This window comes from Cygnus olor, chromosome 1 (assembly GCF_009769625.2).
Source record: "Cygnus olor isolate bCygOlo1 chromosome 1, bCygOlo1.pri.v2, whole genome shotgun sequence".
In the NCBI taxonomy this organism is placed as follows: domain Eukaryota; kingdom Metazoa; phylum Chordata; class Aves; order Anseriformes; family Anatidae; genus Cygnus; species Cygnus olor.
The window spans coordinates 104894707-104919478 of record NC_049169.1 but is presented as its reverse complement, the minus strand read 5'-3'; the positions used below and the strand labels follow the sequence as shown (position 1 = coordinate 104919478).

The window sequence follows — 24772 nt, the reverse complement described above, 5'->3', positions numbered from 1 at the left end:
CCTCACTGCTGTGGGGACCACAGAACCAACCTCTGCTTGTTTTTGTTGGAGATGTGGATTTGATGTCAAAAAGATCAGCTGTGATTTCATGAAAGAACTTATGTCTGTTTGTGTGTGTACATGTTAAAGACAGATTTTAAATGAAGCACCATGGTTAGAAAAGTATAATTCAAACCAAAAAAAATCTTTTTTTTTTTTTTTTTTTGTTGTTCTGCACTGCTGCATAGGTGTCTTCAGCTTGCTGCCTAGCTCTTCGTGCAACCCAGAGCAGCTTGCTAACAGTGAGACTTCACCCCCAGATGCTAGAAACTGCATGGTTTCAGACTCTCACACTGGCATGCTAGGCATGCTATTCAGACTCAAAATGTTCTTGCCATTACAAATTCTATGAGAGACTTCTCAAAAATAATAGTATTTCGCAGGGCTAGGATAGCAAAATGGTTTCCAACTTGAGAGTGATTAAGAAATATTATTGTCCTCGTATTTTTACCCTGTATACTTTTTTTTTTTTTTTTTTTTTTTGTAAAGTGAAGTCCAGATTTGGCATTCCTTTGTCAGAAAAAGCTCTCATTCTAGTCATAGTGCTGACTGAATAAGTAATATGCATTCAGGTATGCTGCCTTCTGAAGTGGGTTATGTATCAATCGCTACTGCACAGTGCTGTGTAAGTAATGAAAAGAAGCAAAACTCATTCAGCAAAAAAGTTAATGGTATTCTAGAGGTTTTCTAAAGATGTAAAAAAAAAAAAAAAAAAAGAAAAAATCAAACAGCATAAACACACACACACAAAAAACAAACAAACAAACAAACAAACAAACAAAAAAACAAACACAAAATTCACCACAAGCAACATCTTATGTTGGTCTTTCCATATCTCAATATTGTTTAAGACTTCAAGACTAGTGTCCTGACCTTGTAAATACCATTAATACCCAGTCCAGAGAGTAGTTTGATTGAGCTGGTAGAGGTGTCTGGTATTTAAAGAGAATTTGAGCATGACCTTTCTATACACACACAGGTTTTGTTAGCAGTAATGTGGATCTAAGGGGGACCACAGTATTATTTTCAATAAGCCAACCTGACACTTGGTGTAAGAGAGGTCTGCTAAAGTCAGAGGACCTAAGCTTGCTTATGCTGTTCATGAATGTGGCCTCATTTTCATCGCTGGAAATATAAATGACCTTGTGCTTTTCTTCAGTTGAACTCTGTATTTCTGAAATGCTAGTAGCATGCTTTTCAACCGGTCTGAGAATGTGCTGAGTCTCTTCAAATTGTGTAAAGGATTTTAGAAGTCTTCTGTAGCTGCTGGAAATTGGCTTTAAGGCACTGATATTCATTGTTCAAGCAGCAAAATCAGGAAACTGATAACTCATTTTTGAGATAAATTTTCTAACAATGCTCCTGAATCTTTACTACAAATAACTATCTCCCAGATAGTTCTGCTTCCATTTAAAGAAGCAAAACACAAAATACCCTGGCTTCATCCATGGAATAAGAAAGAAAAAATTGACATTGCTACTCAAATGCATTTGTTTCCCGTCTGAGCCTGCAGACAGTCTGAAATAGTACTTCCAAAAACTGTGAACTGCCCTTTCCCTCTCAATTACAGTGATTTGCTGAGGAAAGACAGACTCACACAGGGGCTGAGGCAAAGGAGAGCCCCAGAGCGGGTTTGTGGTACCACTACATAATGGAGCCGCCTTTATTAGCTGTACTTCAGACGTGTCCATTATTACAACTGGAGATGTTTCTGGAGAGGAAGCAAACATCCTCATCTGTGATGTTAGAGGCATGTTTATCACTAACAAATCCCTAGACTGTACACTTTAAACTGCTCATTGCAGCTATGAGAGGGGTAGAGTACTGACACAGTATTCATTTACACATCTGAAATCCAAACGTGTGCCTCAGTTGATCTTCTGATGTTTGTAGAAAACAGCAGGAAAAGACCAATTAATGAAAAGGAGAGCACAATTTTGTCATGGTAGAAATGTTAGAGGCTGATCTACCTTTCAAAATCAACTTAAAAAAAATGAAGTAAAAAAAAAAAAAAGAAAAAAAAAAAAAAAAAGGAAAAGGAATGAGGATCTGACCATTACAGCAGTGACAGTGGTGAAATTCTGGATTTGCATCTGTTTATGAAATTCCAGCTTACATAAATCTGAGCTACATACAAGCATCCATTGACAGATTTCACTATGCTGAGTTTTTAGACCACTTCCGCAGAAAATATAAACTCCAAAAATGAAATGGGCTGTGGTAGTCACACTGAAATATTTTAAGGGAGATGCATCTTTCTGAAAAAAAGTAATTAGTTTGTGAAATTCACGGAAGCCCAATTGGATGGGACAGGACTCAGTTTCCTATGTGTAGGTGTCTATTGTCATTGTAGATACCCTAAAGTGCCCTAAGACATCTAGTGAGGCTGGTAGATATGTCACACAGACCCTGTGGACTTGGGGCCTTTTGGAGCGGCACCAGTAGGACACCCTAGGGCAAAGAGCATGAGAAACCTATGGATTCTCTGTATTTTCTGAGCATTTCAAATGACGTATGGCTCCTCTGATATCCCAAGTACTAACTTTAGCAGTCATTATCATTAGGACAAGTAAGTTTCACTACTTCTAATATGTGACACAAGCCCCCCAGGACACACACGGCAGGCAGAGGCAAAGGTGCTCCCTGTGCTCCAAGGATGAAGGCAGCCCTGAGCTGACTGATGCCCTGGGCCTCTCCAGAGGGTCTGGCAGCCTAGGCTTGGCACTGCACTGACCACCAGCAGCACAGCCCAGTTAGAAGGGTGTGCTGGGCACAGGGGCTACCTCAACCAAAAGCTTCTTTGTTTTCTGAGCTGACTGGTAAGCAGTCAGCTGCTTTTCTACTGCATTGTGTAGTTAAACATCCCAGTGTCAAATGGGAGAAAAGTGCCACCCTTATTGTGCACAGTATAAATGACTAGGCAAAGGAGATAGCAATGGAGAACTGGCCTAGTCTGTCGTGGGTGAGCTGGATGAGTTTTATATGGGCTGTGCTGTATTTTCTTACTTAGATTGCTCAGCACAGCACTGAACTCATGTTAAATTCAAACATTTTTACTATGCTGTCAGGTCTGAGAGAAATATCACGTAACCATATGAGCCCATTTTGATTGGCCTCATCAACTATGTTATAGTATGTCCTAATGAACAGGCATTATACAGCAGAGTAGCTTTACTTGATCTAATCCTCCTAAAATCAGCACTTATTACTAGATATTAAATTTTGATTTTGGAACGAGAACTCAATGACTACCTTAAAAATGGGGTGTGTTGATTACTTCAGACAGTCTTGAATAAAATCACAGTTTACAAATTGTGATGCTATGGTTACTCTAAAAAGTACATGTATAGTCTACACAAATCACCCAATCAAGCTGCTATATCAAAAGCTAAAATCTCTGTTTAAGCTAAGCAGTTAATATTTAAACTCATGTTTCATTAAAAATATGCCAGGATAGTTTTGCATCATGTTAAATGATATACAGTGAGGCTCCTTGATTTGTTTCTGTTTTTGTTGCAGTTTGCAGCTAAATGTTGTATTTCTTTTCTTAAATCTAAATAGAGCCTTTCAGTCTGTTAATATAGATGATATAAAATCCTTTCCAAAGCTAGCATTCAACTTTGATACAGGCGTCATTGCAAACTTTTCCCCTTGTTCTTGAAAATCTGTGACTCTGTAAGGTATGATGTTCTGACAAGGGCTGCTATGGTGTGAAATGCCTGCCAGTGTGCATTGCACTGTCCCCCCTGTAATCTGGGGATATGTAAGTAAGAAAGGATCAACCTTGTGGTATGGAGCTTTGGGGGAGTGGAAATAGTTTAAGTAAGTGCCTTGTAAGAATGGTGGCCACTCTTCAGAACGTTTACATTTCATGATATCTTAGCAACTGAAGCCAATGACAAAAGCTCCCTTGGAGTTTCCCAAGACCAAAGAATTTCTTTATGGAAACTAAAAGGCTGCAAGAAGCCTTTGTCTTCCAGGACATCATTTGCACTGATAAAAACAGTCATGAGAACATCACAGCACCAAATATCACAGTTCTCATGTAATCTACCTTAAATCTCTCATTGTACAGAACAGTGTGTGGCTGGAAAAGTTTGCCAATAAGCTGTATGTATCAGAAAAAAAACACTGTCCCCAGGTAAAATCTGTCATGTAACGGCACATTACAAATCCTACCTGTTAAGAAAACAGAGAAAACAATTTAAGTGGGCATAACAATGCAGGCTGCATAGAGGGGTAGTGTATTGAAAGTCTATGCAAACTACTTACAGAAGGCTCCAACACTTTCTCAGTCCCCTTCGGTCACAAATGTATCTGCAGAACATGGAGATATTTGTAATCAAGAAAAGATACTATTATTAAGGTACCAAAAGGCTTGATGCAAATAAAGCAGACATAATTAAACAAATGCATAGAAGAAAGGAAAAAAGTCTGCCAAGGGCTCTTAAAAGGGTTGGTACCACTTATTAGTCTCTGGATTACAGTCTCCAGGGGACAGGAAAACACAGCAGAGCAATATCACTATGCTTGTCCTGATCCTATCTTTTTACCTGGGAATGTGCTAGTGGCTATTGTCAGAGAGAAAAAAATCTGGGCTAGACGCTAGCAATTTGCTAGATTGTTAACATTTCTTTCCACACCAGCACCCTCTGCTTTGCTGCTTCTTAAGATGTGCTGAGATAAAACCAATGGACAGTGTCTAGACATCACATATCTATGGCCTTTGAAAGTCATTTGATGCACTAGGTCTGTGGTATACATGCATGGATTTAATGAGGTTCTTATGGGTTTTTCATGAGTATTTTGCAGCAGGCAAGAAAGACAGAATGAAAGAAAAAGCCTTGCCTTTGATTTCATACCTGTTGCTATATACATCTATATGTTTCATACTATTCTGTTCAAGGGGCTTAAACATGGAATGACCATCAGACATTTTAAATCTTCTGTAAGCTAAGGATGTTTTTCCTTGTTCAGCTTACCTCAGGAATGCATCTGTTGGCAAATTTAGGTTCAGTTGGCTTAGTTTATCATATGTGTATTACATCATGCCATGTTCCTCCCATTTTTTATTTATTTTTTAATCAAAGTGTCCTCCAGGTTGTTTTGTTTTGCTGAATGAGAAAATGGACATTTTGCAAAGTGTGATATTTCCTCATGCAACAATTGGAAAGAATCTTTCAGGGTCATCTTTGGACCTTCAGTCACTGGAGGTCTGGTGCTTCCTCAAAGCCTTCAGCTGGGACAGAAGCTATGTGCACCACCTAGTCTGGGACACAATGGATCTGCTCCCACAGCCAGCCTTCCTCTGAAAGACCTGTTGTGTTATATATCAGACAGTTGGATGAAGGCAGGTTTTGGATAGTATTTACTTACATTTGTTAGTTCAATGGTATTATGGGTGCTAGAATTGCACAGCTCATTCCTTTTCCTCATTGAATGGGGATATTTTGCCATTACAATGTGTTCTTACAGATTGGGACAAAAAAAAATAAAAATAAAAATAATAAAAAAGAAAGGAAAAGGAAAAGGAAAAGGAAAAGGAAAAGGAAAAGGAAAAGGAAAAGGAAAAGGAAAAGGAAAAGGAAAAGGAAAAGGAAAAGGAAAAGGGAAAGGGAAAGGGAAAGGGAAAGGGAAAGGAAAAGGAAATGAAAAAGAAATAGAAATGAAAAAGAAAAAGAAAAAGAAAAAAGAAAAAGAAAAAGAAAAAGAAAAAGAAAAAGAAAAAGAAAAAGAAAAAGAAAAAGAAAAAGAAATTCCATTCTTGTGTAGTGTCTTTTACTGTATTCAAATAATAAAAAACATAGAGATTTTTAGAAATCCTGGGGCATTTTGGGTGCAGAGAGGCAATTACATGCATGAAGATTCATTGCACAACAGGAAGTCCTGGGGTACCAGTACTGCTACTTCTTAGGAGCAGTTTTGGGTAATCCACCCCATATACATTCACTTCCACAGGAAAAGGGACACGAGATCACACACTCTGAGGCATTCCTTTACTTCCATCTGAGTGCAAGCTACCTACTACCTGTGGAGGTGGTAAAAGGTTAAGGTATTCCAGGTTGCACCATCACCCAAGGGAGCTGTGCCCACCACCTTCAACAGGCTGTCAGAAAAGTGAGTTTCCTTCCCACGCCTACATAGAAACAGGTCCCATGATGCACTGCTTATGCACACATATTTCAATAATCCTAAACTGTATGTTGGAAATGAAAGTCATTGTAAAACACAACTAATCCTTTATCGAGATCATGGAAATTCTGCATAAGACACAAAAAAGAACAAGATGAGGTTTGGAGTAGTATCCCAAGATTTGTGAAATGAAATTGATTTCCATTCAAATCAGGTCTTTTACTCTTCTTGAAAATGTCAAGGTGTCAGCCTTGGCCATTACCAGATTGTGATTTATAGTAGAGACAAAACAATAATACTCAGGTGACTGTCTGGGACTGTGCTGCTATGTCTGGAAAGGCTACAGATAACAGCCATCTTTTTTCTTAACCAACTTGGATTGCTTATCTAAGGATCAACCTTCCCACACCTCTCCTTCCCAAAGCCTTGACAGAGAAATGATAAAACATGTAGGCTTGAAGATTTACTGAGATCAGACAAATAAACATTGTGAAGGGAGTTGGTTACAGAACTTGGAAGAAACACATTAAAAATAATCCTCTAGCTAACTATGTCTTAGCTCTTTGGATGAATACCTGTAAAATGTGAGACTGATTGCCTGGTTTCAGCACATGGGTATGTTTTAATCCATCTGTACAATCTATTTCTGTAACTTGAGTATACTAGAAGTAAGAAAATGCTTGAACCAAGTAAGTTTTCAAATAGTAAGAAGAGTACACCTGTTGTCATTTCCTTTTGAAACTAAACGCAATTTATTCAATACATAGAATAATGGAGGTTGAAAGTTACCTGGCTATTATTTAATCAAACATTGATGAGCTAATTCTGTTAGTTGTCCCCTTGACATAAAGTTTTGCTTACATAAAGGTAACAGAATTACCTAACAGTTTAGGTGCTAAACTCCTACTAATTTCAACTGGAATTAAGCACCTCCAGTAGCTCAGACAAGCTTTTTTCAAATCTATTTCTCTCTTTATCTTCAGCTACACTTGTGGCCTCAGTATAGTGGAGTGAATGAGAAAATAAACAAGATATATGAGTAAGTAAGTCAAGCAAAAGAAAAGAAGAATTACTAGCACACGTAATAATACTATTCCTAACATTGGGTGTCTGGTCCTGGTATTAGTATGTGCAGAGGATATTGACAATTTGGAAAGGGTTTACAAAAAAGAGATAGTAACATGATCTGATCTATCCAAAAAGCCATCTTCAGTAAGGAACTGAAGACAATCTCATTAATTTAGCAATGAAAAAGTGAAGAGATGATAGCAAATGACAATTTAAATTATCAAGAAGAAAAATTAATAAATAAATCAGTAGCTGGAAGCTGACACTAAACAATTTCCAATTAGAAACAAAGCCTAAGTTTTTATTAGTGGTGTAACGGACTACTGGGATGGTTATGGATTCTTTGCCATCCTGAATCCTAAAATATACATGTTAACCAAACAGAAATTGTTGGTGTTGATGTGGGAGTTGCTTGGTGAATGCTTTGGCATATTTTATGGAGGAAGTCAGACTAGATGATTGAGTTTGCCTTGGCAGTAGACATATGATATTTCTGCTATGTGTGGGAGACATATGGAAGGAGAGCAAGGTAAAAAAAAAAAAAAAAAAAAAGGAGGAAAGAAGTAGGAGATGTCTGACTCTCTTCTTTGCTTAGTGCATTTAAGGTGCAAGCCTTGTGCAGTACCATGTTTCATGGTGCAGTGAACTGCAAATGGTACCTAGAAGCAGAGGGGATATGGGATCGTATTGAGGTACAAATTTTGCAACAGTGCAGGAGAGTCTACTGAAAAGACTGACACAGATATTAAGGTCTGCTGTCACTTCATAATCTGAGCTGGATGTCAGGGAAGGATTTTTTGGCCATAGCCAAATAATATAGAATTAAGACACATGTAAGACTAATTTTTAGAAAAATGCTGACCCCAGTGACTCGTTTGAGCTGCTACGTTTTTGTTGTTGTTTTACTAGCTACTGTAGCAAAGCATTGGGAGCATTTAAAGTTATTAATCTAGGGGGGGAAAAAAAAAGTTGAAGAGTCTCAACAGAGACTAGACTAATATTGGGATAAGAGATCTGGTTTGTTTAAATGTGCACCTCTGTCTTCCCAGGCACAGCTATAAGTTGGTGCAAACACACAGAGAAAAAAAAATAGCACACAGACCACTGAATGCTTCACTATCATAACTGCGTTACACTGCAGCCTCAGAGCTATAACCAAAGTCTATGTTCCACCACAGTTAGTGAGTAGCAGTCCCCGTGCAAAAGACTCCAGGGTCTGCACACCCAGTGTGTCAGGGAAGGAAAGCAAAGGTTCACTCGCTGAAACAGAGTTGAAGTGAATAGTTCACATTCATGTTGGGTGCCAGGAAGTAACTATGAATCTTCAGCCATTGGTGTAGAAAAGAAGAGCACGTAGGCTGCAGTTTGGAAACATTTGAAGGGTTTTAAAAAGTTTTAGTTATTGCATGTAGTAATTTTGATTTCCCACTAGCATTTAAGGAATGATCACCAAATTTTAGAAAGCCAAACTGCAGTCTTTGGAATTTATTAACTCATAAAAGCCTACCAAAGTGCAATAGCCAGATACTGGCAACACCCACAAGAAATCTAACCCTGTGAGTCAGTGGGAGAGGTTTCCAGCATTACACTGGTAACCAGTCTTGCTTTCAAATATTCATCCTTTTTATTTATTTATTTATTATTTTTAGAACTGTGTGCCCCAATGACTTCTAAAACATCAATATTTTGTCCATATTTCTCTATTTCAGTATGAGGCATGCATTTGAGAACTAATATCCAAAGTATTTTGCTGACATAATAAACGCCAGAACAGCATCATCTCCTATGTTTATCTAAAAGATAGCCTGCGTTTATCTAAAAACTAACAGACAAACTAAGTTACCAAGTACTCCAGTGTGTATATAAATACATTAGAAGAAACTGTAAGCACTGTGAGAAATTCAGCCTTGTGAGAAATCTTCCTAACACAGAGATGAACCCTCCACCTGCATGAAAAGCTGTGAAGCTGACCACAAAATGGCTGCCCCCGCCATTTTACACGGCAGGCCAGCTCACTGCTGATGGTGGTGCCATTTGGGGCCCATAGAGAGGATGAGGTGCTGCCCAGCTCCCCAGCAGGATCGGGGTCACTGGGTGGCACTAGCAGCCTGCTACAACTAGTAACCTAATATATCATCTCTGACAACTGTTTGTTTCTTAACAGGGCTGAGGGAGGGGATGCAGATTCTGCAAAAAGTTACAGGTAGGGCCAATTTATGTGTTTTTCATGTTTGGGGAGAATTATTGCAGAGACACATAAAGGTAAGAAGTGAAAGCGTGACTAATTCAAACTCGGGAGAATGAAGCTGGCATCTTGTAGGGCCTTACACTGGAGCTGTGGAGGGTCTAAAGCAGAGTTGAATAAAGTAGTGGACATGAAGAGAAGGTGAGACGTGACAGCAGTATAATGTAATGGCCTTTAATTAGTAATATTGTCATTCTATCCCCCAGAATAATCTTTGGCAGAAAAAACAATGAACTCATCTAGTTCTACTGTGTACATATACCAACATGTATACATAAATTTTAGAAGTAAAACTAGAATTCACAGGAGGATCTCACAATCAAACTTATTTCCAGGCACAAACTTGTTTCTTTCACATCAAAGGCACTTTGTAGAGGAGAGAGAGTGCAGAAGAATAGACAGTGAACCATGAAGACTGGTCCACTGCTAACTGTCTCACTTGTGTGGAAATCAGTATATAAATCGGATAAACACAATCTACTTTTCTATGCACTGAAGATACTCTCTTCATCTGATTTACCTTCATCTGGTGGAGATGCTTTGAGTAAAGGGATGTATTATGAAGAAATGCATTCTGCTAGGAAAGGCTTGAGTTGGAAATTAAATCCTGTGCTAAACTTTTCAAGAAGTATCTACCTTCACTGAAGTCTTTTCATGGTCCTGCTTATTCCTACTTTAAACTTCTCATTTATTGTACTTTAAGCTCCATCAGTGAATGTAAATGGGGTTTCACTATACGTTTAGTGCATTCAAGCATTCTTTGTTACAGTTCCCACCCTGCCGCATTATGTGAGCTCTGCCACGGAAGTCCAGCAGTCGGTTTGTTTTCTGCTATTAATAAAAGAACCTACTTTTCGCCACTTCTTTGAAGAAGTTGAAAGGGCTACATGTTAGAGGGGGAGGTGGTGGGGAACAGACTGTGGTGTAATCCCCAAACGCAAATGCTGTCTAGATTAGAAACCTCCCTGAAGAAAATTTACAAATGCTAAGACTGTGCTTTTTGTGTGAACGCTAGAGCAATAACTTAGCCACATACTGGGTTCTGCCTAATGCTTAAGGAGCCTACTAGGTGAAAGGAATTAAATGGAAAAAAAAATATATCTTCCAGTTGGCTCTGTGCCGATGCCATCCAACCCTTTCAGTATCCAGTGACTTACTAGTGGAACTATTTTCATATGCATTTCAATGCTGTGGTTTCTTAATATAATACTTCAGATTCTGTTAAAATAAATTAAAAACAAAACAAAACAAAAACAAAAATAAAAAACACCACCAAATGGGATTTACACATTACCAGTGTTTTTACAGTCCAGGAAAACCTTAATTAAAGGGGTGGGACACGTCTCTGCTGAATAGCTGTTTTTCCTTCATACCTTCCCATGCACAACACGCACACATCCAAGAAAAGAGGCTGGGGGTGGGGATGGTGGTGGTGGAAGAAACCCACCCAAAACCATAGCCAAAATTACCAGCCCTAAACTGCTCAGCACAACCTCATTGGTTTGCTTGGCCATTGAAATAAATATGCCCCTTGCAGAGAATCACAGCCCAGCTGTAACCACTCACAAGTAGAAGAAAAATACAGAATATTATCTGCCTTTTTCCCTGTAGGATACTTGTATTGTTCAAGTGATCATTACTGTATCTAGTTTATCATGCATTTACAGACTAATCCTTAATGCCTAAATAATCAAGAACAGGAGTAAAGATAGCAATCCTGAAAGCCTACCAGATAAACTTTAGTGTATAATCAACTGGATGATTTTGTGATTAATTTTAATACCTGCTTATTAGGTTAAAAATGTTTATAAAGATAAAATAACTTTATCAGTGTTGGTCTTAACAATCTTATGTTCACTTACTCTCACACACGTCCATAGTCCATCCACCTGTTGTTACTCAGGCACTGTAAGTAAAACATAGCTTTGCACACAAATTAATACAGCTAGATGCTGATAAGAATATAATCTATCAGGTAAGAATAGCTGGTGGTGCTTGGGAATGGAGTGATGCAGCATTCAACAATCAACAAACTTTGAAGATGCCTATTATAAATATCAAACAAGGAAAAAATTTAACAAGGTGATGAATGTCTCAAATACATTGGACAAAAATACTTGAACATAAAATAAATTTATTCTATTCTGTGAGTGATAGTTTCAGATGGCATTTTTATAGGATTCCAGATATTTTTGTTACGTATATCTGTCTGACTACCTAGCTAGCTGTAGAGCTCAGACAGCGTATCTCTCTCTCTCTTTTTTATTTTATTTTTTATTTTTTGTGGACTACAGACAGTTCCTTAGAGGAGATGACTGCATTTCAGTGTGAAATTAAGTATCCAGTCAGGAATTGAGCACAATCATCATATGGGCAAATCAAAATTATGGCTACTTTTACTGCCTACAGAAATTTTTTGCTGCACTGCTTATTAACACGCTGAAAACATTGTGTTAGCTAATCGTGAATGTGCCGATTTTCATTACCCATGGAAATGTATAACATCTTTTGTTAAACTTTGATTGAAAAAACTTTGAATGAACTTTGATGAAAATGAATAAACTTTGATGAAAAATTGACATTTTTCATCAAGTGAGTAGAGCAATGCTCTGAAATGTGGTAACTGTAGATTCTTGTTATACAACTTTGAGTAAAATATTTGTTCCTCTAATTCCAACAGCAATTAACTTGGATTGGAATTCTCCTGACTCATGTAACAGTCTTCAACACTATATTAATGGTTCCTAGTGTTTACATGGTTTGAATAGAAATCCTGTCCCATATATGTAATACTACATTAAGGCACTAAAGACTTTCAGGTTAAAGAAAGGTATTGATCAAATCACCCTAGCTTGGTCTGTAAAGCATTTTTTTGGTTTAGGTTTAAAATGAAATGGTATCTTCTTAAAACTTAAAATGCTTCAGAAATGAAGCTCTTGAAAATTGTTGCATCTCTCATGAAGACTAAAAATTAAACTAGACAATTATCATAATAATAACCCAGTTGTACATGGCAGACAAAAGAGAAGCTAATACTTCCCTCTCCTTTTTGACTGATGTTTTGTTGGGCTGTAGCTAAACAGCACTTTAAGTTGACAGTAAATTAGCAAACAATATGAGGGAGGAAAAAAGAAAGAAAATCATGCAGGGGTTAAGATGTTTACGTAAAACAGTGATTTTCCTTTTTAAAATTAAAACGTACAAATAAGCTAGTGTCAGAGACTAGGTGATCCTTCATTTCCACCGCATTGAGCAGGCTCACATCAGCAGCAGACAGCCGTTAATATATGCGTCTGGCTCAGTCTGGTCTACCAACTAGGAATTCATAGAATTGTTAATATCATTCCTTTTTTGTATGCACCACACATCATTTTCACTCTCTCTCTCTCCTTTGCAAGAGCTTGTGTTTTGTTTTTTTGTTTTTGTTGTAGCACAAGCTGATTACTCTGAAATCACATATTAAATAGCATTTAGAAGCATTTTGTACTGGAAGAACAAAAAGTCATATAGAAATGAGAGTATATTGAAATTCTGTACATATATCTATGCATAGTATACCAAAGATGCTTTCTATTTATTTGCACTAATAGAGACAGCTTTCGTATACTGTCACAGCATAAATAAGACTGCTTTCTGCGTGGTATCTGCAGACATTGTCACATAGTCCCAGGATGGGGAAATTGGGGAAATGTCTTGTTGATCTTGGTGGGAATTCTGCTTGAGCAGAGGCTGGGCTTCTCCCCCCCTCCATCCGCCTCTGCCCCACCACAAGGAGTTTAATGTGCACCAGAGGTGGTTTTGCTGTGTTGAAACTGGGGAAGAAGAGGGAGGAGAGAAAAAGGAAGGCACCGTACCAACTTCTTAATCTCTATGGCAAGGGGCAGCAGTGAGTACTATGGGCAGAGAAGAGCCACCAGAGCTATCCCAGTTCAAGCAGTAATGCAAAGGCAGTACTGCATATTCACAGCTTTTGCTGTAGCACCCAATAAGCCAGATAGGGGTTTATCATGGCTCATTTTATTCTCACTCTCACTGCAGAGCAAAAAATACTTGAAATCTTCAGATTGTTAGCTTCTGACAGAGGCAGACATTTCGCACTACAGTTTCACCTTCATTGTACGTACAGTACTAAAAGCAAAATGAATACCGAATGTGAACCATCTGCATTCAGGTAAATTTTGCTGACTCAAACATAAATGCAATCAAAAGTCTTTCATGTGTACAGACATCTGCATTGTATATCTGATTAAATCTGTTACGATTTTATTTTTATAAATACTATGCGTAATTTAAATTGTATACCAACATGCATATACCTATACACAATATATGTTTATCTCATTATATAGCTTGAATGAACAGAGTACATGTTCACCTGATCAGTACCTTCAATATACTGTTTTCAGTACAGAAGACTATTATACATAATACATGTCAGTTGCTACTGAACTACTTCAACGGTGTAGCACCTAGCTGTGTGAATTAGTTTTTTCATATACAGATTGAGGTCTACTTTTTTAATATTGCCTGAATAGATGTCAATGATGTTCAATAACGCATCTGTGTTTAAAAAAAAATTAAATTACCTCTATGTCTGAACATTTGCAAGTAGCTCTTTTCACTGTTCTGAGTATGTGGAATTGATGGCTATGAAGAAAAGAATTGCATATTTACAGGAACTGTATCATCATTATAATTGGCAAGACAATATTTTTATGACTACTTAAACACTAATTATATCTTGAGCAACTTGGAAAACGTGTACAGCACAGTTTCTGTCTCTTAAGAAAACAAGACAACAAGAAAAAGTATTATACTAGCAGATAAGAACAGTTTATTTTAACAATAGTATTGATGCTTACAATAAAACATAATTCCTCCCACACAAGTGGGAAAAAAACACTGCAGCCAAAATACCACTTCTAAAATGAACAAATAGTTTAGATGCCTGGTCTGTGTGAAGCCTTTGTCTCAGGGAAGTCTGATCTATCAACAAGGTCCTGCAGCATCTTGGTTTAGACACAAGAAACAGAGAAAAATGAATCAGAACTAACCCACGTATAAAATATTAAGAAATACAAATCAAATTATGCATTGTAAATCAGAAGTTCAAGACTAATGAACAGCGCAGAATAACTAATGCGCTTGTAAATCTTCATATGCAAAGTCAGTGTAAGTACCTAAAACTCACAGTTTTTGCCAGTGGGGAAAAAAATGCAAAATGATGAAGAGGTTAGAAGTTGAGTCTGGTTCTCAGAGTACTGCCAGCTCTGTTTAAATTTAACAGGTACACAGAATGTGATTCTGTTTGCAAAATCATCTTAATGCTGTAGTATGATTTTTACACCAATGTTCTCTATCAGATTAAAATGTAAATTGAGACAATATTTTAAGTTTGATATTGTGTTCTCACTCAGACAAAGAAAAATAATGGCAACTAACTATAAAACAATCTTTGTCCCATATTACAGGAAAGGCTTAGCAATAGTTCTCCTGTAGACTGAAATCATTTCTCAGACAACAATAGAATGAATGTTTCTAGGCCTCAAGCATCAGTGTGTTCTATGTTTTAAAAGTTAATTAAATGCTGTAACAATACAGCTGAAAATATACTTTGTGGTAATTATCTACCAGTATTGTCTATAATAATAATATGGTTAAAAGCCTTTTGTATATTTCAGTATCTGGTGGGTTTTGCTTGTTTGGTTTTTTGTTTTTGGAGGTACAAACTGGCATTCAGGTTAAATTTTAATACTAATATTACATGGGATCTGGTCCAGTTTTCTAAACATAAATATGTAACACACTAAAGTTGCACAATGTATAACAGGTTCTTTTTTTTTTTTAGGAACAGATCTGCTGCTTCACATTTTGTATATTTTCCAGTCTATTAACAAAGGTATGTTTTCATTTTTCCCTTCCAGACAGGGAAAGCTTCTTTGGTTCTCTAAATTCTGCAGAGAAACAATCATAGTCCAAAGCTGCTGGTTCCCCTCCGCCTAGGTCCCAAGAGCCTGACTTGTGATTGTTGCTAAAAAACCTCACAAGTTAGGGTCTCAGGGACTAGGAAAAGTCTGATATGATCCAGTAGAATTCGTCTTCCAATAATCTGAATTGTTTAGTAGTCATAATCGCTGTCAGCAAAACTTTCACTGCTATTGTAGAAAAAAAAAAAGGAAAGAAAAGAAAAAAGAAAACACAACCAAACCAAACCAAACCAAACAAAAACAAATCAAAACAAGAAACAACCCCCCCAATCAACAACCCCTCCTCCCACCCAAATAAACATACCACAGTTTCAAGTAGGGGGCAGAAAAGATCAAATAAGCAGGCAAGACACATACATACATTCAAGACAATGTATCAGCTGACTGAACAGACTTTTCTTAGAGTACAGTCTATAACTTTTGAAAAGCAAAATCAAAACACAGCAAAAATCTTCACTGCCTTGACACACAAGTAGCCATATTATAATGCCTCGGAAGGAAGCATCTAAAAATGGGTTAAAATGTGCTTCTTCCAGCAGATTCATACAGTAGCAATTTTATTTTATTTCCCTTAATGCCGTAAAGAAGGATTAAATGCATGTTAAGGAGTTTCTAATTGATATATTTCCCCATTATACTTTCAGTCCTCCTGTTCAGGTGGGCCCTGGGTTACACAGTACTTTAAACCCCTTCTCAATGCAAGGATAACCTCTGGGCATGTATTTACTTTTTGCTCTTCCCCACGTTCAACATTTAATCCTTCTACAGACTGCTAGCAAAAGCTTCTTCCTTTCCAATGTCAAAACGAGCTTTCGCTCCATAAACTGTAGAAAACACTGACATGCAGAGATTGTTGTCACTTGTACCAAATTACTCAAAGCACACACAACTTTCAAATACTGTCGATACAGTAAGAAGAAATGATAGGATTTCCCAAATAATTTCGTTCTGAAGCCGAACACTTTTAATGGCATGACCACAATCCCGAATTACTTTCGCATTCATTCTCCTCCGATCTTTAGCCTTGTTTGCAGAAAGAAAAAGAAAATTTCTACTTTAGGGACGGGATCCACGGTGTTATTATTATTATTTTTTCCTCCATCAGAGCCCAGAGCAAAAGAAACAGCAGCCATAAAGGTCCTAGCCACTGGAGCAGAATCTGGTATAGAAAACTCAGTGCTCTTCGGGAAGCCGTTCAGCTTTAAAAAGGAAAAAAGAGAAGAAGGGGGGGGAAGAATTAGAATCTCTGCTGGTCGAACAGGTGAATCATCCATTTACAAGAAAGCTGCACAGAGAGCACTGCTGAAGAAAAGATTTGCCAGTGCCCCCCACCCCCACCCCTGCCCTTCACCCTCCCCTCCAGAAGGCTACTTCAAATTTCAGAACATTTTGACTTATTTAAAATATTTCAGTAGATGATAGAATGCAACGTTACATAAGAGCCGTTCCTTTGTCACTGTGCACCATTCAATCACTTATGCCTCAGACATAAAATAGTTAAACGAAACAAAATATATATATGAGAATATATATATATATGTATAGCAGTCCCTAGATTTCATTCCATTTCTTTCTTTCAAGCTGATCATGATTTAACAAACAATTTTGACCACAGCTTTCAAATCAATAATTAGAATGAAAAATCTCTCCCCTCTATAAATATGACATTAACATAATTATACCACCCCCATCGCATAGACCCATCCTCTTTAGGGAATACATCTGATGCTCTGAAGATGGAAATCAGTCAGATTTTAGTTGCTCTCAAACGTACCTTTGCTTCTCACTGACTGACTGGCTTTACCTCCCATGCACACACACGGTCACCAACACACGCACACACACACATACACATGCGCGCGCACATGCACACACACACGCGCGCACGCACAAAAAGGCAAGGCAAAGCAGCGGATGCTGACTCAGAGCGGTTGTGTGTGGAGGGGGTGGTATCGGCTGGTATTTTCACTGCACTCATCATTAACATTAACTCACTCTCTAGCATCCACCCTCTCAGACCTGCTGGACTGCAGCATTTGCATGACGCTGTCACTCTAGCCCTTGTGGGTCAGATGTTAGAAGAAAAAAAAAAAAGCCTCAAGGCTCTCATAAGGAATGCCTTCATTTCTTCCAAAGGGTCCCTCTTCTTATTTTTCCACCTTTCTACTTCCTCTGTTGCTGTGTCTCAGTTGTTTGACATCTTTCCGGAAGAAAATGTCTTGAGCTGCAATAAGCCAGTAGTCAGTCGGTCCTCCCCTCACCTCACACTCCTATTCCCACCCCCTTTTTTTCCTAATCAATAAGACAGATCTCCAAATGCAGTTGTGAAAACAGGCTCTGACACACAGACTTTCATCCTCGATCCTCTGCCTCAGGAATAGCAGGCAACCCAGGCTCACACGTGATGTAGAGAGAAATAATGCCAGTAATTCTTGAACAGACTTAGGAGTTTATTCTACGCCTTCTTCATTTTTTCCTTTGCTTGCATAAATACTAGTGGGAAGGACACAACAGCTCTCAATAGCTATAAGGGTTCTTTTCTTCTGAAAATCATGATCATTAAAAAGACTAATATTAATCTTCCTCAAAATTAATGCTATCTTCCCCCCACCCTCATTGTGCTCTTTATAAGTAGGAATTGTCTCATAGCCAAAACACTGCCAGGGGCTGAATCACCATTCACTGTGCCGAAATCATAAGTTCCTGGACTTCAGTAGGTATTTAACTGGACTAAGGTTTTTTTTTTTTTTTTTTTTTTAGACTTTTTAATTGGGAGGGAAAAAAAAAAAGAAAAAAAAAAGCTGTTTGAGTCCGAGGGAGCACTGTGAGAGAACAATGGCAATGCACACGCACTACGGTACGAAATACTGAAAATGCACATTTGAGCTACACTGGTGTATGTACATGTATGTTATTTACTCTGTGGTGGTAGAGCAGTCTGTGCATACACATGTAGATCAAATACATACACACACATGAACTCGAGAGGTATATATAAATCATACAATGCAAAACAAAGCACAGAAGCTGCTAACTGAAACAGGCACAGGTTGTATGACAGGCTATGAAAACCTACAGAGCACACTTACTGTGTGCATTTTTACCTCCTTCCTTTGTTCTTAAGACAAGGTACTTTAATGACTTACGGCGCTGACAATCTTTCCGCATTTCCCGTTTTACACGAGCAGAATTTGTGCATTATTTTCCCAGACAACACCACAGCACTGCCGCGATTCTCAGTACAAAAATTATTTGCCAAAGGGGGGCAGGTGGTACGGCGCTGCTCTCCAGCCAATTCCCCAGGCTGCCGGCCATGGTCGGGACGCTTGCCCCAGCCGGGCAGACAGGCCCCAGGACGCAGCGCCACGCCGCAGCCCCACCAAGGCGGCCATTTGGCAGCCCACACCAAGGGCACCCGCTCGCGGGCGAGGTCCTCAGAAAATGTCGCACGAGTCCGGATGGAAGAAAGTAAGCCACGGTGCCAGGGTGCCCACCCTGAGCCCCTGGTTCGTATAGGCTTATGACCAGTTGTAGCGGTAATTAATGTCTCCGATAAAGGACGGGAGAAAGTAGACAATTAGGAAACAGTTAACTTTGTGATCTCAGGAAAAGGCAAAGACAGAGACAGACACACACCCACAGGCAGAGACAGAGAGCGAGAGGAGAGCGCCAAGCATGAGACAACAAAAGCAAGACTGAAATCAGATTTGGGAAACTGAAAAAATACAGGATTACAGCATTCAGCTTAGCAGTTACTGAGGTATAAAAAAAATTAACACATGCACAGCATGGCTTAAAATACTTATTGCCATCAATAGTCTGTGATGGATGCCGGCTTCTTACTGCTATACGTACATTAGATTGGTCATCGCCTCTTAATCTCCTTTTGCTCAGACCCATCCATTTTTTGCTGCTCCAGCATCTGTGCCCTTTATGCTTTTTTTTTCTGTATAGTTACCCACAATACCCTGGATAAATTAATGTCATGACCTCGCTATGGCTATCAGACAGAAAAAAAAAAGTCTACTATTTTAATAATTGAACGTGCGTGTACAGCAAACTGCCTACTGATAGCCCAGCTTTGTGGACTGCCTCCAAAAGCAGCCTTTGCTAGCTCTGCGAATCAGAAACAACAGATGCAAATACTAGCTACATAGCCCCAGCTCTCTGTCTTGCCTTTTTTTTTTTTTTTACAAAAAAAAAAAAACACCTCTTCAATCTGTGCTGTCTCATTTTCCCTGCACCTGCCCCCTCAATGGTTAAAAACACTAGCCTGCCAAAATTAGAAACGTTTGAATAAAAGCATGAAGATGAGTGAAAATTATAAATGGCTGCAGATTCTGGAAATTTATATCCACATGGTGAGTAGGGAACAGTACGCAGGTTCAAGTGCTGAGCCTCACTCGGGAGCACCTCTGGGGCCAATGGGACTGCAGACTAGATTAAATCAATAGTCGTCTGAAACGAGATGTCGTAATCAATCAGCTCAATTACCACTGTCATAGATCTGGGCTTAAGGTCTTTCCTGATTCCACTCTTCTAATCATTAACCCTTCTACATCCTCAAAATGGGAGCTCATATTTGCTCTGCTGCCCTACCTTTCAGATCACCCAAGTTTAGCTTAGCCTTTTTCCCCATTTTCCCTTTCCTTGTTTAAAAGACATAAGAACGGGTCAGCAGGAAATGTTTCAAGTGTGAATATGGTAAGGTCAGATGCACTCCCTTAAATGCACCTATTATATATTTGCTGCGTGTGCGCATATTATTATGCCTCCGGGAGTGGCTGGGTGGATCAAAGACTGCTGTTTAATTAACATTCAACTCAGCTGTTCCCTTGGAGATTACAAATAGAAGACTAGTTGAATTAAACAAGCCGTTCACTCTCCTTCCACTAATCCAATACCACACAGCTCTTCTCCACCCAACCTAGTTAGGAACAACTTGTTTATGGTTAATCAACCACTAGGAAAGTCCATTTTCAGTTTGAGGGCAAGTGTGAAAAAGTTGTAAAGACATTTTTGTATGCACATTCGAATTTCATGGAATTGCCCAACCAGTCACCTTGTGCTTCCATGGTGCAGTAAATCCCCACGTAGTGTAAGGAGAAAAAAGCCATCGGCTTTGAACACGAGCAGAGCCACTTTAAAATTTTGCCTGTAATTGTTACTTGCTATGCAAAGATTAAATTTCATCAATTTAACATTTTTATTCTTGTGCAAGTCCTGAAAAGAGAAAAGCTTTTCATAAAAATGCCTTAGCAATTGTCACATATCCTTCTTTCAGTTTCTCAGGAGGAAAGAAATGTTACTAGATGGTTAGCAGGTGTGCAGAATTTTGGTTTCTCAAATTAGATTTATTCTGCTGATAGACTCAAATAATCATAGTGAAAGGAGCCCCATTACATTTACAGTTACATCACTGCCTGTGCGCACTGCCTCTGTTTCCAAGCTCAACCACACCTTTTTTAACCACGGATCTGCTTTTCAGCTGGGGAGAGTGAGTGCACAGCCCCAGCCCACGTGGCACTGTGAATGCCAGGTCACAGATTTCGCCCCTGTGCCACGGCAGTGGTATTTCGGGGAGGCATTTGTGCTCCTGGAAGTGCTAGGAGTGGGTATAGAGGCAGCACGAGGCACTTGGCCGCAGAGGCCGAGGCCAGGGGAGGTGTCTGGGGGAATGGCACCTGCCAGGGCAGGGCCATGTGCCGCCCCGGGCGGGTTAGCATCAGAGATCGATTGCTGCATTTCACGATCCAGATGTTTTCATTAGTGGAAATATAAAAAATTGGGCTCGAAAATGATTCAGCTGCTAGCATAGGCGCCTTCTAACAGGCTTATACCTCAGCCGGGAGCTGCTTTGTTGCAGGAACTGACCCCTCGCAGATGGAAAAAAATGACCTCAGCTTCACATCTTTTCTGGGAAAGGTTTAGCTGACAGAGGGATGAGATACAAAAAGAACCTTAATACTGTCTTTTAGTAATACTAAATGAATGAGAAGCACCAGACGGCACACTGAACTATCTGAAGGGTACTGCTCAATTTTGCAGGCAGCAGTTAAGACTTTAAGCATCATCCACAAGGGGACAGCATTCACATCCACACTGTAAAGATGCAGCTTGTGTGCATGAACAGAATGGGAGTACCAGCCATCACTACCCCCTCACCAAAGCAGCCCCCCCCCCAAAAAAAAAAGAAGAGAGAGAAAAAAAAGAGGTGTTTCCAGTATTATTACTTATGGACAGACAAGGAGGAGTGGCGAGGCTGGACGTGGATTTTAGATGTCAAAACCCATTCAAATACAGCATGAGCCTTTTGTTTCTCAGACAGCAAGAGTAAGGTGATTTGCAATATTAATACATACTTTTTGCGAAAAATAAAGATTGTCTGGAATAACAAAAAAATAATGTTAAGAGAATGGGGGTGACAAGAACTAGACACTACTGGAGCAGACTCAGAGTGTGTCTCAGGTGAAGGGAGAAATGCAATATCAAACATTATTTTGATTTTGCAGTTCTCATCTTCACATTTTCAATGTGCTACAGTGGGAGGTAATACCCTCATCCCTCTTCTTTTTCTAAGAGCAGAAGTTCCTTCATCACGGTGTATGTGAAATGGATACCCATTAAATAAACAATTTAGCTTCCTTTACTGTAGCATTTAAGTAACTGAAAAGAATGAGGCTGTTTGACCAGCAGCTATGCATATGCCACAGTTTTGTATGATTGTCAACAATACCTCCTCACCTTACCAATGAACAGCAAAGGGATGAGGACTTTAGAAAAATCCCAATCTATCTAGTCCCTGATCTATCACAAAAATCTACCCTCTTTTAAATTTATTGTTTAGAAACATTACATCTGGATTTTGCCTTATTTTTTAATGACAGTGCTTTTTGTTACTTGGCTGAAATTCCCACCTGATCATGCAGAATTAAAAATACATGTATTCTATACCATCTATTACAGAAAGGAAATCATACAAACAAAAATCCAGAAAAAGAGCAATATCCTTCTCTCCCTGTGTAAGCTTCTTCCTATCAGGGAACACTATTATAGTCTCCTTGCTGACTTGTCAGTTTACCTGCCCTTAATTAAAACACAGACATATGACAGCACAAATTATTGCAGTCTGAATTACTTTGAAAGTATATGAATACTATTCAATAGACTTTGACTTCACTGACATTTTTAGTTAAAAAAAGTATTTTTTTTTGTGAAAACTAGCCACTATGATATTTATTCTTTTTATTTTTAGCTTCAAAAGCATGAAATAATGAATTAATTATCTTTTCTATTTATGAACACTTTTTAGCCTTACTTCATTAATTGCTTTGTGTTACTGCTTAATACAGCATCAGCACAAGGTGAAGAAAGGGCCCAGTACTAAAATGAAACAACTGTTCATAAAACTGTTTTTGACTTAACAGTCAAGTTTGCATTTTCAGTCTAGTCACTAAAAAAGACGTAAAGTCCTGAGCAATATTTTTAAAATCTCACTTCATAAATTTTTCAATATGACATCTTTACTATTTCCTTAATAATTAGGTATGTATGTATAAATACATATATAATCAATAAAAACTCAAGATTACGTGGAACAAGATCATCAAAATATATTGTTTATTCCCTGAAGCCCCCCCCCCCCCCTTTCCTCCCTGCTGAAGTTTGGTACTATTGTTGCAATCAGCAGTGAGCCTGATCCTGTAAATAGGGCAATTCAAGTATCTTTATTCAAATGAATAGCATCACTGAAATTATCTGAACTATTTTCCTGAGCACTGATTCTTGGATTCCTGTATGTTGAATAAGAATCAGATTTATTAAAGGAAATTAAAGGTATTCTATTAATTAAAGGTACAATTTTGTTTTATAGATAAAAACTCTCTTATTTTATTAACAATGTGATTTGAAGAGAAACATTTCCAACAAACATTCCAACATACCATTTATAGAGGCTCGTTTTAAGAGGCTTCAAAAGAAGGCTGAGGAACAGCAAACCTTTTTAATCAGAAAATACAAAATAGCAGGTTCAATGCCTGCAAAACCAGAATATTTTAAATTTTCTAGACAGTGAAGGTTAAAGCTATCCTGCATTCTCATAGTTCCCTCTCTCCTTTCAATCAATCTCATTGATTTTTTTTAAGGGTCAGAGGCTATACCTTCATTGATCAAAGAAACAGCCTGACACAGCGAAAGAGTCTGCCAATTCCAGACAGATCAATCACACCTTTGTCTGCTTTTGATACATTATGGTTATTTATTCTGCATCACCACGACTTTCTGTCGCATGCTTCTTAATGTAAAAATGCTGCTCGGGGACAACAATAAAAAAAAGGGGAGGGGAAATATTCTATTAGAAATATTTTAAGCCTCTCTCCCTGGTATTTCTGAGGGTGGTTTATGATGGAACTTGGCCAACTTGTTTGATTTCATTTTTGACTTGGAAAAGAACTTCTGTTCTGGTATTTAGCTCTTCTTGGTCAGTGTTTTGTAGGATTTTATAAAGGCAATCCTTTGAAAATGATTTGCGCAAAATGTTTTCAGAGAAGTAATTAGATCTCAATAGAACAATAATTATGATCTAATCGCAACCAGAATTCTCCATGTTTATACTCGGTTTTAGAAATGTTTTAATAAATAGAATGTAACTGATACCCAACTACAGTTACTGACTGCTTTATGACTGTAAAATGAAACTAAATGGTCAGCCTAAAATAATTGCTAGGAAATATTGCTGAATAAACAGATATAAGTGCTGAAAAGCTCCTGGCTTTGCAATCTATTATGTTGAAAGCCAGCTAAAGCTTTAAAAAATGCACTATATGCTCACTGTCTGTCGTGACTGAAAGTTATATGCTACTATTTATCTTTCCATAGCATCTGCAAGCAGCCTTTAAAACTGGTCCAATATCAAACCTTTTATTCACGTTTGGTAGCCTCTCACCTCACAAACAGTTGCACCACTTAAGAAAAATTGCTCATGGGTCTTGTGATATTTATTATAAGCAAAAGCATTAAAATCCAGTTCTAGAGGTGAAATTGTAGCGTAAGAGAAGACAGTGGCAAAATGCCCAGTGACTTCAGTGGAGTCGGGACTTCACAGCGAGAATTTACGTCTGAACTCCTTCAACTCAAGCTACCTTCAGAAAGAAAAGGCAGCTCGCAGGACCTCACAGAGCCATGCCCTTAGAAGAACATGAAAAAAAAATTAGCACGCTTCTTAGTAAAATCGCTAACAAAGCTGTGATAGGCTCTATGCACAATATAGCCTTAGCAAAGGCAGTGGAATTCTTCAATAAAA

General features: G+C 38.4%; 1 protein-coding gene across 7 annotated transcripts in view; it reads right to left on the bottom strand.

Moving 5' to 3' along the window:
* Window positions 1-12614: 12614 nt before the first annotated feature.
* Window positions 12615-24772, bottom strand: part of LOC121079132 — a 242263-nt gene continuing 230105 nt past the window's right edge. For 4 of the 7 annotated variants that reach the window (XR_005824915.1, XR_005824901.1, XM_040576020.1 and 1 more), the window contains one exon: window positions 15126-16670. The gene's annotated coding sequence lies outside the window, so the exon portion shown is untranslated. Of the gene's footprint in view, window positions 14132-15125; window positions 16671-24523; window positions 24657-24772 lie in introns of those variants that run through there. The other 3 variants (XR_005824907.1, XM_040576076.1, XR_005824903.1) reach the window with 3 other exon arrangements.